Below are 12,926 nucleotides of genomic sequence, written 5' to 3' on the forward strand. Positions count from 1 at the left end.
GCATTTGGGGGCTGCTGAAGTTCACTAGCCTTGTAAGCTGGACCTGCGACCGGTAGAGTGCCTGGAATTAGACTTGCAGCAGAAGTTGGGAATGGACAGCAGCTGGGGACTGCTGGAAGTTCACTAGCCCTAGAAAGCTCGGGACCTGGGAACGGAAGACTGCCTGGACTTAGACATGTGGCAGAGGCTGGTGTATGGACAGCAGTTGGGGACTGCAGTTCATTGGCCCTCAAAAGCCTGGACCTAGGAGTGGGAAGGGTGCCTGATTTAGACTCTGTGGCAGAGGCTGGTGGATGGATGGCAGTTAGGGGACTGCTGGTTCACTGGCTTTGGGAATCTCGGACCTGGGAGCAGAATAGTGCCTGGACTTTCACTTGTGCAGAGGCTGGGTAGTTGGACAGCAGTCTGGGGCTGTTGAAGTCTGGATCTGGGACGGGAAAAGTGCCTGGACATACACTTGTGGCAGATGATGGTGGGATGGACAGCAGTTGGGGGACTGCTGGAAGTTCACTGGCCCAAGGAAGATCGGACCTGGGAGCGGAAGAGTACCTAGACTTAGACTTGTGGCAGAGGCTGGTAGATGGACAGCAGTTGGTGGGCTGCTAAGAGTTCACTGTCCCTGGAAAGCCTGGACATTGGAGCAGAAGAGTGCCTGGACATGGACTCCTGCTGGCAGAGGCTGGTGGATGGACAGTTGGGGTAATGCTGGAAGTTCACTGGCCCTGGGAAGCTTGAACCTGGGAGGAAGAGGCCTGAACTTACACTTGTGGCAGAGGCTGTGTGATGGATAGGCAGTTGGGGACTGCTAGAAGTTCACTAGCCCTGGGGAAGTTTGGACCTTGGAGCAGAAGAGTGCCTGGACAGGGACTTGCAGAGGCTGGTTGATGGACAGAAGGTGGAAATGATGGCAGTCAACTCATCCTGAGAAGCTCGACATGGGAGCGGAAGAGTGCCTGGACTTAGGCTTATGGCAGAGGCTGGTGGTTGGACAGCAGTTGGGGCTGGGTACAGTTCTCTGGGCCCTGGGAAGATCGGAGCTGGGAGCAGAAGAGTGCCTGGAATTACACTTGTGGTAAAAGGCTTTGGATGGACAGTAGTTGAGGCTTCAGGACGTTCACTGGTCCTGGGAAGCCCGACCTGGGGCCCAACAGAGTGCCTGGATTTAGACTTGTGGCAGAGGCTGGTGGATGGACAGCAGTTGGGGTCTTTGAGTTAACTGGCCCTGGGAAGCTTGGACCTGGGAGCAAGAAGAGTGCTTTGACTTAGACTTTTGGCAGAGGCTGGTGGATGGAGAGCAGTTGGGGGACTGCTGGAAGTTCACTGGCCCTGTGGCCTGAACCTGGGAGAGGAAGAGTGACTGGACTTACACTTGCGCAGAATCTGGTGGGATAGACAGCACTTGGGGGCTGCAGGACGTTCACTTGCCCTGGGAAGCCTGGATCTGGGAGCGGGAAGAGTGGCTGACTTACACTTGTGGCAGAGGTGCATGGATGGACAGTTTGGGGGCCAAGCAGAAGTTCAATGGTTCTGAGAGACCTGGACGTGAGAGTGAAAAAGTGCCTGACTTATACTTAAGGCTAACGCTGGTGGATGGACAGAAGTTGGGGGTTGGTGGAGGTCTACTGGCCCTGGGAAGCTTGGGAACTGGGAGAGGAAGAGTGCCTGAACTTGGCACTTGTGGCAGAGACTGGTGGATGGATAGCAGTTGGGGGGATGCTGAAGCACACTGGCCTTCTGGGAAGCTCAGACCTGGCAGCTGAAGGCAGCCAGTACATAGACTTGCTGGGCAGAGGGTTGGTGATGAAAAGGAGTTGGGGGACTGCTGGAAGTCTGCACATTGGGAAGCTCGGACCTGGGGAAAGAAGAGAGCCTGGACTTACATTTCCTGGTAGAGGCTAGGATGGACAGCAGTTGGGGACTGCTGGAAGTTCACTGGCTCTGGGAAGCTCAGACATGGGGAGCGAGAGGGGTGCCTGGACTTTGACTTGTGGCAGAGGCTGGTGGATGGACAGCAGTTGGGGGACTGCTGGAATTTTACTGGCCCCAGGAAGCCTCAAACCTGGGAGCGGAAGAGTGCCTGGACTTAGACTTGTGGCAGAGGCTGTTGGGTGTACAGCAGTTTCAGGGCTGATGGAAGTTAATGGCACTGGGAAGCTCTCAGCCCTGGGACCGGAAGAATGCCTGGACTTACACTTGTGACCGACGATGGTGGATGGACAGCAGTTGGGGGACTGCTGGAAGTTCACTGGCCTTCGGAAGCTCGGACCTGCGACAGGAGAGTGCCTGGACTTAGACTTGTGTCAGAGGCTGGTGGATGGACGGCAGTTGGGGAGCTGCTGGAAGTTCACTGGCCCTGGGAAGTTCAGACATGGAACCGGAAAAAGTGCCTGGACTTAAACTTGTGGAAGAGGCTGGTGGATGAACAGCAGTTGGGGGACTGCTGGAAGTTCACTGGCCCTGGGAAGCTCGAACATGGGAGAGGAAGGGTGCCTGGACTTAGCCATGTGGCAGAGGCTGGTGGATAGACAGCAGTTGGGGGGCTGCTGGAAGTTCATTGGCTCTGGGAAGCTCGGAACCTGGGAGGCACGGGGACTGACATTGGCCCTGAGAAGCTAGGACCAGAGAGAGGAAGGGTGCCTGGACTTAGACTTGTGGCAGAGGCTGGTGGATGGAAAGCAGTTGGGGGGCTACTGGAAGTTAACTGGCCTTGAGAAGCTCGGACATGGGACCTGGAAGAGTGCCTGGACTTATACTTGTGGCAGAGGATGATAGATGGACAGCAGTTGGGGGCTGACACTGGCCCTGGGAAGCTCAGACCTGGGAGCGGAATGGTGCCTGGACATAGACTTGTGGCAGAGGCTGGTTGATGGAAAGCAGTTGGGGGACTGCTGGAAGTTCACTGGCCCTGGGAAGCCCTGGAGCTGGGACCTCAGAAGAGTGCCTGGACATGGGAGTGGATGGAAGAGCTGGAGTTCATTGGCCCTGGGAAGCTCAGACTTACACTTCTGGTAGAGGCTGGTGGATGGACAGCAGTTGGGGGACTGCTGGAAGTTCACTGGCCCTGGGAAGCTCAGACATGGGAGCAAGAGAGTGCCTGGACTTAGACTTGTGGCAGAGGCTGGTGGATGGACAGCAGTTTGGGGGCTGCTGGAAGTTCACTGACCCTGGGAAGCTCGGATCTGGGACCGGAAGAGTGCCTGGACTTAGACTTGTGGCAGAGGCTGTTGGGTGTACAGCAGTTTCAGGGCTGATGGAAGTTAACTGGCATTAGGAAGCTCAGACCTGGGACCGGAAGAGTGCCTGGACTTACACTTGTGGCAGATGATGGTGGATGGACAGCAGTTGGGGGACTGCTGGAAGTTCACTGGCCTTCGGAAGCTCAGACCTGCGACAGGAAGAGTGCCTGGACCTAGACTTGTGTCAGAGGCTGGTGGATGGACAGCAGTTGGGGAGCTGCTGGAAGTTCGCTGGCTCTGGGAAGTTCAGACATGGGACTGGAAAAGTGCCTGGAATTAAACTTGTGGCAGAGGCTGGTTGATGGACAGCAGTTGGGGGGCTGCTGGAAGTTCACTGGCCCTGGGAAGCTCGGATCTGAGAGCAGCAGAGTGCCTGGACTTAGACTTGTGGCAGAGGCTGGTGGATGAACAGCAGTTTGGGGGCTGCTGGAAGTTCACTGGCATTGGGAAGCTCGGACCTAGGTCCGGAAGAGTGCCTGGATTTACACTTGTGGCAGAGGTTGGTGGATGGACAGCAGTTGGGGGGCTGCTGGAAGTTCACTGCCCTGGGAAGCTCGGATCTGAGACTGGAAGAGTGCCTGGACTTACACTTGTGGCAAAGGTTAGTGGATGGACAGAAGTTGGGGGGCTGATGGAAGTTCTCTGGCCTTCAGAAGCTTGGACCTGTGACCGGGAGAGCACCTGGACTTAGACTTCTGTCAGAGGCTGGTGGATGGAAAGCAGTTGGGGGGCTGCTGGAAGTTCACTGGCCTTCGGGAACTCGGAGCTGGGACCGTAAGAGTTCCTGGACTTGGACTTATGGCAGTGGCCAGTTGATAGAGAGTACTTTGAGGGCTGCTGGAAGTTCATTGGCCCTGGGAAGCTCGGACTTCGGACCGAAATAGTGCCTAAACTTAGACTTATGGCAGAGGCTGGTGGATGGACAGCAGTTTGGGGGCTGATGGAATTTCCCTGGCCCTGGGAAGCTCGGGCATGGGAGCGGAAGAGCATCTGGACTTAGAATTGTGATTGAGGCTGGTGGATGGACAGCAATTGGGGGGCTACTGGAAGTTCACTGACCCTGGGAAGCTCGGATCTGAGAAAGAAAGAGTGCCTGGACTTAGACTTGTGGCAGAGGCTGGTGGATGGACAGCAGTTTGGGGGCTACTGGAAGTTAACTGGCATTGAGAAGCTCGGACATGGGACCGGAAGAGTGCCTGGACTTAGACTTGTGGCAGAGGATGATAGATGGACAGTAGTTGAGGGGCTGCTGAAAGATCACTGGCCTTGGGAAGCTTGGACCTGCGACAGGAAGAGTTCCTGGACTTAGACTTTTGTCAGAGGCTGGTGGAGGGACAGCAGTTGGGGGGCTGCTGAAAGTTCATTGTCTCTGGGAAGCTTGGACACGGTAGCGGAAGAGTGCCTGGTCTTAGACTTGTGACAGAGGCTGGTGGATGTACAGCAGTTGAGGGGCTATTGGAAGTTCACTGGCCCTGGGAAGCTCAGACATGGGAGTGGAAGGGCACCTGGACATGGACTTGTGGCAGAGGCTGGTGGATGGACAGCATTTGGGGGGCTGCTGGAAGTTCACTAGCCTTGGGAAGCTCGGACCTGCGACCGGTAGAGTGCCTGGAATTAGACTTGTAGCAGAAGCTGGTGAATGGACAGCAGCTGGGGGACTGCTGGAAGTTCACTAGCCCTAGAAAGCTCGGACCTGGGAACGGAAGACTGCCTGGACTTAGACATGTGGCAGAGGCTGGTGTATGGACAGCAGTTGGGGGACTGCAGGAAGTTCATTGGCCCTCAAAAGCTCGGACCTAGGAGCGGAAGGGTGCCTGGATTTAGACTTGTGGCAGAGGCTGGTGGATGGATGGCAGTTAGGGGACTGCTGGAAGTTCACTGGCTTTGGGAATCTCGGACCTGGGAGCAGAATAGTGCCTGGACTTTCACTTGTGGCAGAGGCTGGTAGTTGGACAGCAGTTCGGGGGCTGTTGGAAGTTCGGATCTGGGACGGGAAAAGTGCCTGGACATACACTTGTGGCAGAGGCTGGTGGATGGACAGCAGTTGGGGGACTGCTGGAAGTTCACTGGCCCAAGGAAGCTCGGACCTGGGAGCGGAAGAGTACCTAGACTTAGACTTGTGGCAGAGGCTGGTGGATGGACAGCAGTTGGTGGGATGCTAAGAGTTCACTGTCCCTGGAAAGCTCGGACATTGGAGCAGAAGAGTGCCTGGACATGGACTTATGGCAGAGGCTGGTGGATGGACAGAAGTTGGGGTAATGCTGGAAGTTCACTGGCCCTGGGAAGCTTGAACCTGGGAGTGGAAGAGTGCCTGAACTTACACTTGTGGCAGAGGCTGGTGGATGGATAGCAGTTGGGGGACTGCTAGAAGTTCACTAGCCCTGGGAAGTTTGGATCTTGGAGCAGAAGAGTGCCTGGACAGGGACTTGTGGCAGAGGCTGGTTGATGGACAGAAGTTGGTGGAATGATGGAAGTCAACTGGCCCTGAGAAGCTCGGACATGGGAGCGGAAGAGTGCCTGGACTTAGGCTTATGGCAGAGGCTGGTGGTTGGACAGCAGTTGGGGGCTACATGAAGTTCTCTGGCCCTGGGAAGATCGGAGCTGGGAGCAGAAGAGTGCCTGGAATTACACTTGTGGCAAAGGCTTCTGGATGGACAGCAGTTGGGAGGCTTCAGGACGTTCACTGGTCCTGGGAAGCTCGGACCTGGGACCAGCAGAGTGCCTGGATTTAGACTTGTGGCAGAGGCTGGTGGATGGACAGCAGTTGGGGGTCTTCTTGAAGTTAACTGGCCCTGGGAAGCTTGGACCTGCGAGCAGAAGAGTGCCTGGACTTAGACTTTTGGCAGAGGCCGGTGGATGGAGAGCAGTTGGGGGACTGCTGGAAGTTCACTGGCCCTGTGAAGCTCGAACCTGGGAGAGGAAGAGTGACTGGACTTACACTTGCGGCAGAATCTGGTGGATAGACAGCACTTGGGGGGCTGCAGGACGTTCACTTGCCCTGGGAAGCTCGGATCTGGGAGCGGAAGAGTGGCTGGACTTACACTTGTGGCAGAGGCATGTGGATGGACAGTAGTTGGGGGGCTGCTAGAAGTTCAATGGTTCTGAGAGACTCGGACGTGAGAGTGAAAAAGTGCCTGGACTTACACTTAAGGCTAACGCTGGTGGATGGACAGTAGTTGGGGGGTTGGTGGAGGTTCACTGGCCCTGGGAAGCTTGGAACTGGGAGAGGAAGAGTGCCTGAACTTACACTTGTGGCAGAGACTGGTGGATGGATAGCAGTTGGGGGGATGCTGGAAGTACACTGGCCCTGGGAAGCTCAGACCTGGCAGCGGAAGGGTGCCAGTACATAGACTTGTGGCAGAGGTTGGTTGATGAAAAGGAGTTGGGGGACTGCTGGAAGTTCGCTGGCATTGGGAAGCTCGGACCTGGGAACAGAAGAGAGCCTGGACTTACATTTCTGGTAGAGGCTGGTGGATGGACAGCAGTTGGGGGACTGCTGGAAGTTCACTGGCCCTGGGAAGCTCAGACATGGGAGCGAGAGGGTGCCTGGACTTTGACTTGTGGCAGAGGCTGGTGGATGGACAGCAGTTGGGGGACTGCTGGAATTTTACTGGCCCTAGGAAGCTCAAACCTGGGAGCGGAAGAGTGCCTGGACTTAGACTTGTGGCAGAGGCTGTTGGGTGTACAGCAGTTTCAGGGCTGATGGAAGTTAACTGGCACTGGGAAGCTCAGCCCTGGGACCGGAAGAATGCCTGGACTTACACTTGTGACCGACGATGGTGGATGGACAGCAGTTGGGGGACTGCTGGAACTTCACTGGCCTTCGTAAGCTCAGACCTGCGACAGGAGAGTGCCTGGACTTAGACTTGTGTCAGAGGCTGGTGGATGCACGGCAGTTGGGGAGCTGCTAGGAAGTTCACTGGCCCTGGGAAGTTCAGACATGGAACCGGAAAAGTGCCTGGACTTAAACTTGTGGAAGAGGCTGGTTGATGGACAGCAGTTGGGGGTTGCTGGAAGTTCACTGGCCCTGGGAAGCTCGGATCTGAGAGCGGAAGAGTGCCTGGACTTCGACTTGTGGCAGAGGCTGGTGGATGAGCAGCAGTTTGGGGGCTGCTGGAAGTTCACTGGCATTGGGAAGCTCAGACCTGGGTCCGGAAGAGTGCCTGGATTTACATTTGTGGCAGAGGTTGGTGGATGGACAGCAGTTTGGGGGCTGCTGGAAGTTCACTGCCCTGGGAAGCTCGGATCTGGGACTGGAAGAGTGCCTGGACATACACTTGTGGCAGAGGTTAGTGGATGGACAGAAGTTGGGGGGCTGATGGAAGTTCTCTGGCCCTCGGAAGCTCGGACCTGCGACCGGGAGAGTACCTGGACTTAGACTTCTGTCAGAGGCTGGTGGATGGAAAGCAGTTGGGGGGCTGCTGGAAGTTCACTGGCCCTGGGAAGTTCGGAGCTGGGACCAGAAGAGTGCCTGGACTTAGACTTATGGCAGTGGCCAGTGGATAGACAGTACTTGGGGGGCTGCTGGAAGTTCATTGGCCCTGGGAAGCTCAGACTTCGGACCGAAATAGTGCCTAAACTTAGACTTATGGCAGAGGCTGGTGGATAGACAGCAGTTTGGGGGCTGATGGAATTTCCCTGGCCCTGGGAAGCTCGGACATGGGAGCGGAAGAGCGTCTGGACTTAGAATTGTGATAGAGGCTGGTGGATGGACAGCAATTGGGGGGCTGCTGGAAGTTTACTGACCCTGGGAAGCTCGGATCTGAGAAAGGAAGAGTGCCTGGACTTAGACTTGTGGCAGAGGCTAGTGGATAGACAGCAGTTTGAGGGCTGCTGAAAGTTAACTGGCATTGAGAAGCTCGGACATGGGACCGGAAGAGTGCCTGGACTTAGACTTGTGGCAGAGGATGATAGATGGACAGCAGTTGAGGGGCTGCTGGAAGTTCACTGGCCTTGGGAAGCTTGGACCTGCGACAGGAAGAGTTCCTGGACTTAGACTTTTGTCAGAGGCTGGTGGAGGGACAGCAGTTGGGGGGCTGCTGGAAGTTCACTGGCCCTGGGAAGCTTGGACACGGTAGCGGAAGAGTGCCTGGTCTTAGACTTGTGACAGAGGCTGGTGGATGTACAGCAGTTGAAGGGCTGCTGGAAGTTCACTGGCACTGGAAAGCTCAGACATGGGAGTGGAAGGGCACCTGGACATGGACTTGTTGCAGAGGCTGGTGGATGGACAGCATTTGGGGGCTGCTGGAAGTTCAGAAGGTCTTGGGAAGCTCGGACCTGCGACCAGTGAGTGCCTGGACTTAGACTTGTGGCAGAAGCTGGTGAATGGACAGCAGTTGGGGGACTGCTGGAAGTTCACTAGCCCTAGAAAGCTCGGACCTGAGAGCGGAAGAGTGCCTGGACTTAGACATGTGGCAGAGGCTGGTGGATGGACAGAGTTGGGGGACTGCAGGAAGTTCATTGGCCCTCAGAAGGTTTGACCTAGGAGCGGAAGGGTGCCTGGATTTAGACTTGTGGCAGAGGCTGGTGACTGGACAGCAGTTGGGGGGCTACATGAAGTTCACTAGCCCTGGGAAGATCGGACCTGGGAGCAGAAAAGTGCCTGGACTTAGACTTGTGGCAGAGGCTTCTGGATGGACAGCAGCTGGGGGGCTGCAGGATGTTCACTGGTCCTGGGAAGCTCGGACCTGCGACCGGAAGTGCCTGGATTTAGACTTGCGGCAGAGGCTGGTGGATGGACAGCAGTTGGTGGGCTGCTAAGAGTCCACTGGCCCTGGAAAGCTCGGACATTGGCTTCCTGACTGTGTAAATGAAGAATTCATCTGATGTGGCAACATGAAGAAAGTCAGCTTCATCCCAGTCTTTAAGAAATGAACCACAAAACTATGCATGGTCTTTTCTCTGTTGCTGAGTGATGTTGGGCTTGCTGATAACATGAAATGGCTTGATACCAGATTTTTTCAATTCACCATATACAGCACTATAACTTCTCTTCTTTCCCCTTTTTGTTTCTAGTTCAAGCGCCAATTTACTTAAAGACTTTCTTGGTCTACCCACTGCTTCAGCTATGATGTCTTTTGACTCCTGAGAAAGGACTTCAGGCCTTCCAAGATTCTCACTCTTTTCACTATGACAGTCATATGGATTTTTGTTCCAGTTTCTTTTAACAAAGGATTCATCTCTTTTAATGTATTTAGCTATCCAGGAACGTGAAATGAAGGATGCACCAGCATCCCTGGCCTCTCTAAAGGTTATAGCCTGGATTCGGTCAATCCATCTGATTTCCTCCGTGTCGTTAGCCATGGCTGTACCTAACTCTGTCACTCAGTCGGAAAATACAAATGTAAAATGAAAAATAGCTTAATAGAAACTTGAAATAATGTTCTTGGAGATAGGCTATAAGAGAAAACTTCATAACTTTCCATTTGTTCTGTGGAGGGGGGGGCTCTAATTTCGAAACACCCGGTATATATATGAAAACTAATATTACCACCAAGACACTACGGTAGACAGGACAGTGGATATTACGGCAGTAATAAGGCCAGTGGGAAGTCTTGAATATGACTGTACCGTAAAGGATATTGAATGGAGGTCGGGCGTGCAGGGGAGAGAGAGAGAGAGAGGTAGGGGCAAAAATAATTATTCCACTTCTTTTAACATAATCAAGAAGTTTCATGTACTCATACGAACTGCTCACAGTTACAGTAACCATCTTTGAGGACTCCCACTCTCAGGCAGGGTCATAACGCCCGTCAAGCCACCTCTTTCCACTCTTGAGGAAATCGATATTGATCGGATTACTACACGGCTCAGTGACTGTTCCTTCCCCCTCTACTGCTAAGCTGTGGAATTCTCTCCGTGCTCTCCTTTTCCCTATTGTTTATAAATATGTATTATCATTGTCGTCGGGCTTGGGTTAGAGAAAGGCACTAAAGAAAAATATAAAGATAAAAGGAAAAAATAGTGATAACGAAAATAAAAGTAAAACTGAACATAAAAAATGAAATTATAATGAGAAAAATTTAAATAACAATGAAAAGAAAGATAGAACTCAAAATTAAATATGAACTTCGGCGCAATCGAGTTTTCTGTACATCGTATAATCAAGGCCACCAGAAATAGATCTATCTTTCGGTGGTCTCGGTATAGTGCTATATGAGCTACGGCCCATCAAACTTTAACCACAACCCAGTGGTGGCTTATCCTGCATCGTTGCCAGAAGCCCGATTATGGCTAACTTTAACCTTAAATAGAATAAAAACTACTGTGGCTAGATTTGCTGCAATTTGGTATGTTTGATGACTGGAGGGTGGATGATCAACATATCAATTTGCAGCCCTTTAACCTTAGTAGTTTTTAATACCTGAGGGCAGATAGAAAAAGTAAGGAAAGAAAAAAGTGCGGACGGACAGAGAAAGATCCATCTCAATAGTCTTCTTTTATAGAAAAAAAAAAATCCCAACGCTGAATGTAAATCCAGAAACTTAACTCACTCCCAAGTAAATCGCTGTAATCCCAAGCCCGCGATTTCATTAGTTACAAACAGCATCTAAGGAGCGGAGATTTTTACTCTTAAAGTTGATAGCTGACCTGAGGAAAGTGAGAAGGAAGCAAAAAAGAAATATTTAAAGTGGATATATTTTTTTCCAGGGCGTGTCTCGAGGTGAAATTCCTTAATACGATCAGTTAAGTATGTTTTATAGCTAAGGTTAAATGGCTGCTAACATTTCTTAGGTGTATAATTGCATGTAACTTCGCTTTTTGCTGATTTGGGGTTACTTTTGTTTGACTTTTTCTTCTTATGGTTTGTTCTATAATAATAATAAGAATAATATTCAGTAAAAATGTAGAAATTACACCACATGGATACATAAATGACCAACTTTTTCTGATTATCAAAGGACCCCCATACACATGTATGTATGTAATTATGTATGTATGTGTGTTCTGTGGTAATCAGGAAAAGTTGGTCTAATATTTATCAGTTTGGTGTAATTTCTAAATATTTATTATTATTATTATTATTATTATTATTATTATTATTATTATTATTATTATTATTATTATTATTATTATTATTATATTGTACAAACACAAACATATATATGTATATAATATATACACATATATATGTGTATATATAATACACATACATCCAACCAACTCAAACCTGCCCATAGCTCTATCTGTCATACAAGCTCAACGAATACCATTTAATTACAGTACAATTTTCATTTAGATCCAACTGTGAAAGTTCATAAGCAGTCAGACACTAATTAATACTGGACCGGGAATATCGTTTTGGGTCGTATAATCAGATATTAAGAATATTTAAGGATATGCTTGATATTATTACAAGCAAGATAGGCGGAATTTCCCTGACTCTAAATCTTCAAAAGGAATCTGTAATTGGTAGCTTGGGATGGAATTTCGAAATACAAGTTTTCCAGCGTTATTAAGCGGTGATGGAATGTTATGGAATATAGAATTAGGCCAAAGGCCAAGTGCTGGGACCTATGAGTTCATTCAGCGCTGAAACGGAAACTGGGAGTAGAAAGGTTTGAAAAAGTAACAGGAGGGAAGCCTCAAACAGTTGCACTATGAACTAATGTTAACATTGGTTGGACAGCAAGATGGAAGAAAGGGAATATGAATGGGGGTACAATAAAAGGAATGAAAGGGGCTGCAGCTAGGGACCGAAGGAACGCTGCAATGAACCTTAAGTAATGCCTACAGTACACCGCGTTAGGTGCACATATGTCACTAACCCCTAACGGGAATTAAGCGGTGATGAAGACCCACCGCCGTAGGGGTTAATGTTGTCAGTGCACCTCGCGTGGTGCACTGTAAGCATTACTTAAGGTTATTTGCAGCGTTCCTTCGGCCGATAGCTACAACCCTTTTCATTCCTTTTACTGTACCTCCGTTCATATTCTCTGTCTTCCATATTACTTTCCACCCTCTCTCAACAATTCTTTCATAGTGCGACTGCGAGGCTTTCCTTCTGTCACACCTTTGAAACCTTTTTACTCTCAATGTCCCTTCCAGCCGCTAATGACCTCGTAGGTCCCAGTGCCTGGCCTTTGGTCTAAATTTTATATTTCATTCATTCAGTAACAACTCATTACATTATATGTGAATCAGATTTTCCAGATTTCAAAAGGAAATTCACTAAGAGAAAGCTTGCTAAATTACAGCTCGTTACATTTTTACTTTTAATATAATTCCTCTTTTTATATTAATACACTACACATAGGAACCATCTCTCTCTCTCTCTCTCTCTCTCTCTCTCTCTCTCTCTGCTGGTCACATTTTTATTCTACAATATAATTCCCAAATTTTACTATCATACAAAGTACTAGAAACCACCTCTCTCTCTCTCTCTCTCTCTCTCTCTCTCTCTCTCTCTCTCTCTCTCTCTCTCTTGCTGGTTACATTTTTATTCTACAATATAATTCCCCAATTTTACTATCATACAAAGTACTAGAAACCACCTCTCTCTCTCTCTCTCTCTCTTGCTGGTTACATTTTTATTCTACAATATAATTCCCCAATTTTACTGTCATACAAAATACTAGAAACCACCTCTCTCTCTCTCTCTCTCTCTCTCTCTCTCTCTCTCTCTCTCTCTCTCTCTCTCTCTTTGCTGGTCACATTTTTATTCTTCAATATAATTCGCCTATTTCATTA

The sequence above is a fragment of the Macrobrachium rosenbergii genome, chromosome 42 (assembly GCF_040412425.1).
Source record: "Macrobrachium rosenbergii isolate ZJJX-2024 chromosome 42, ASM4041242v1, whole genome shotgun sequence".
NCBI classification, from domain to species: Eukaryota; Metazoa; Arthropoda; class Malacostraca; order Decapoda; family Palaemonidae; genus Macrobrachium; species Macrobrachium rosenbergii.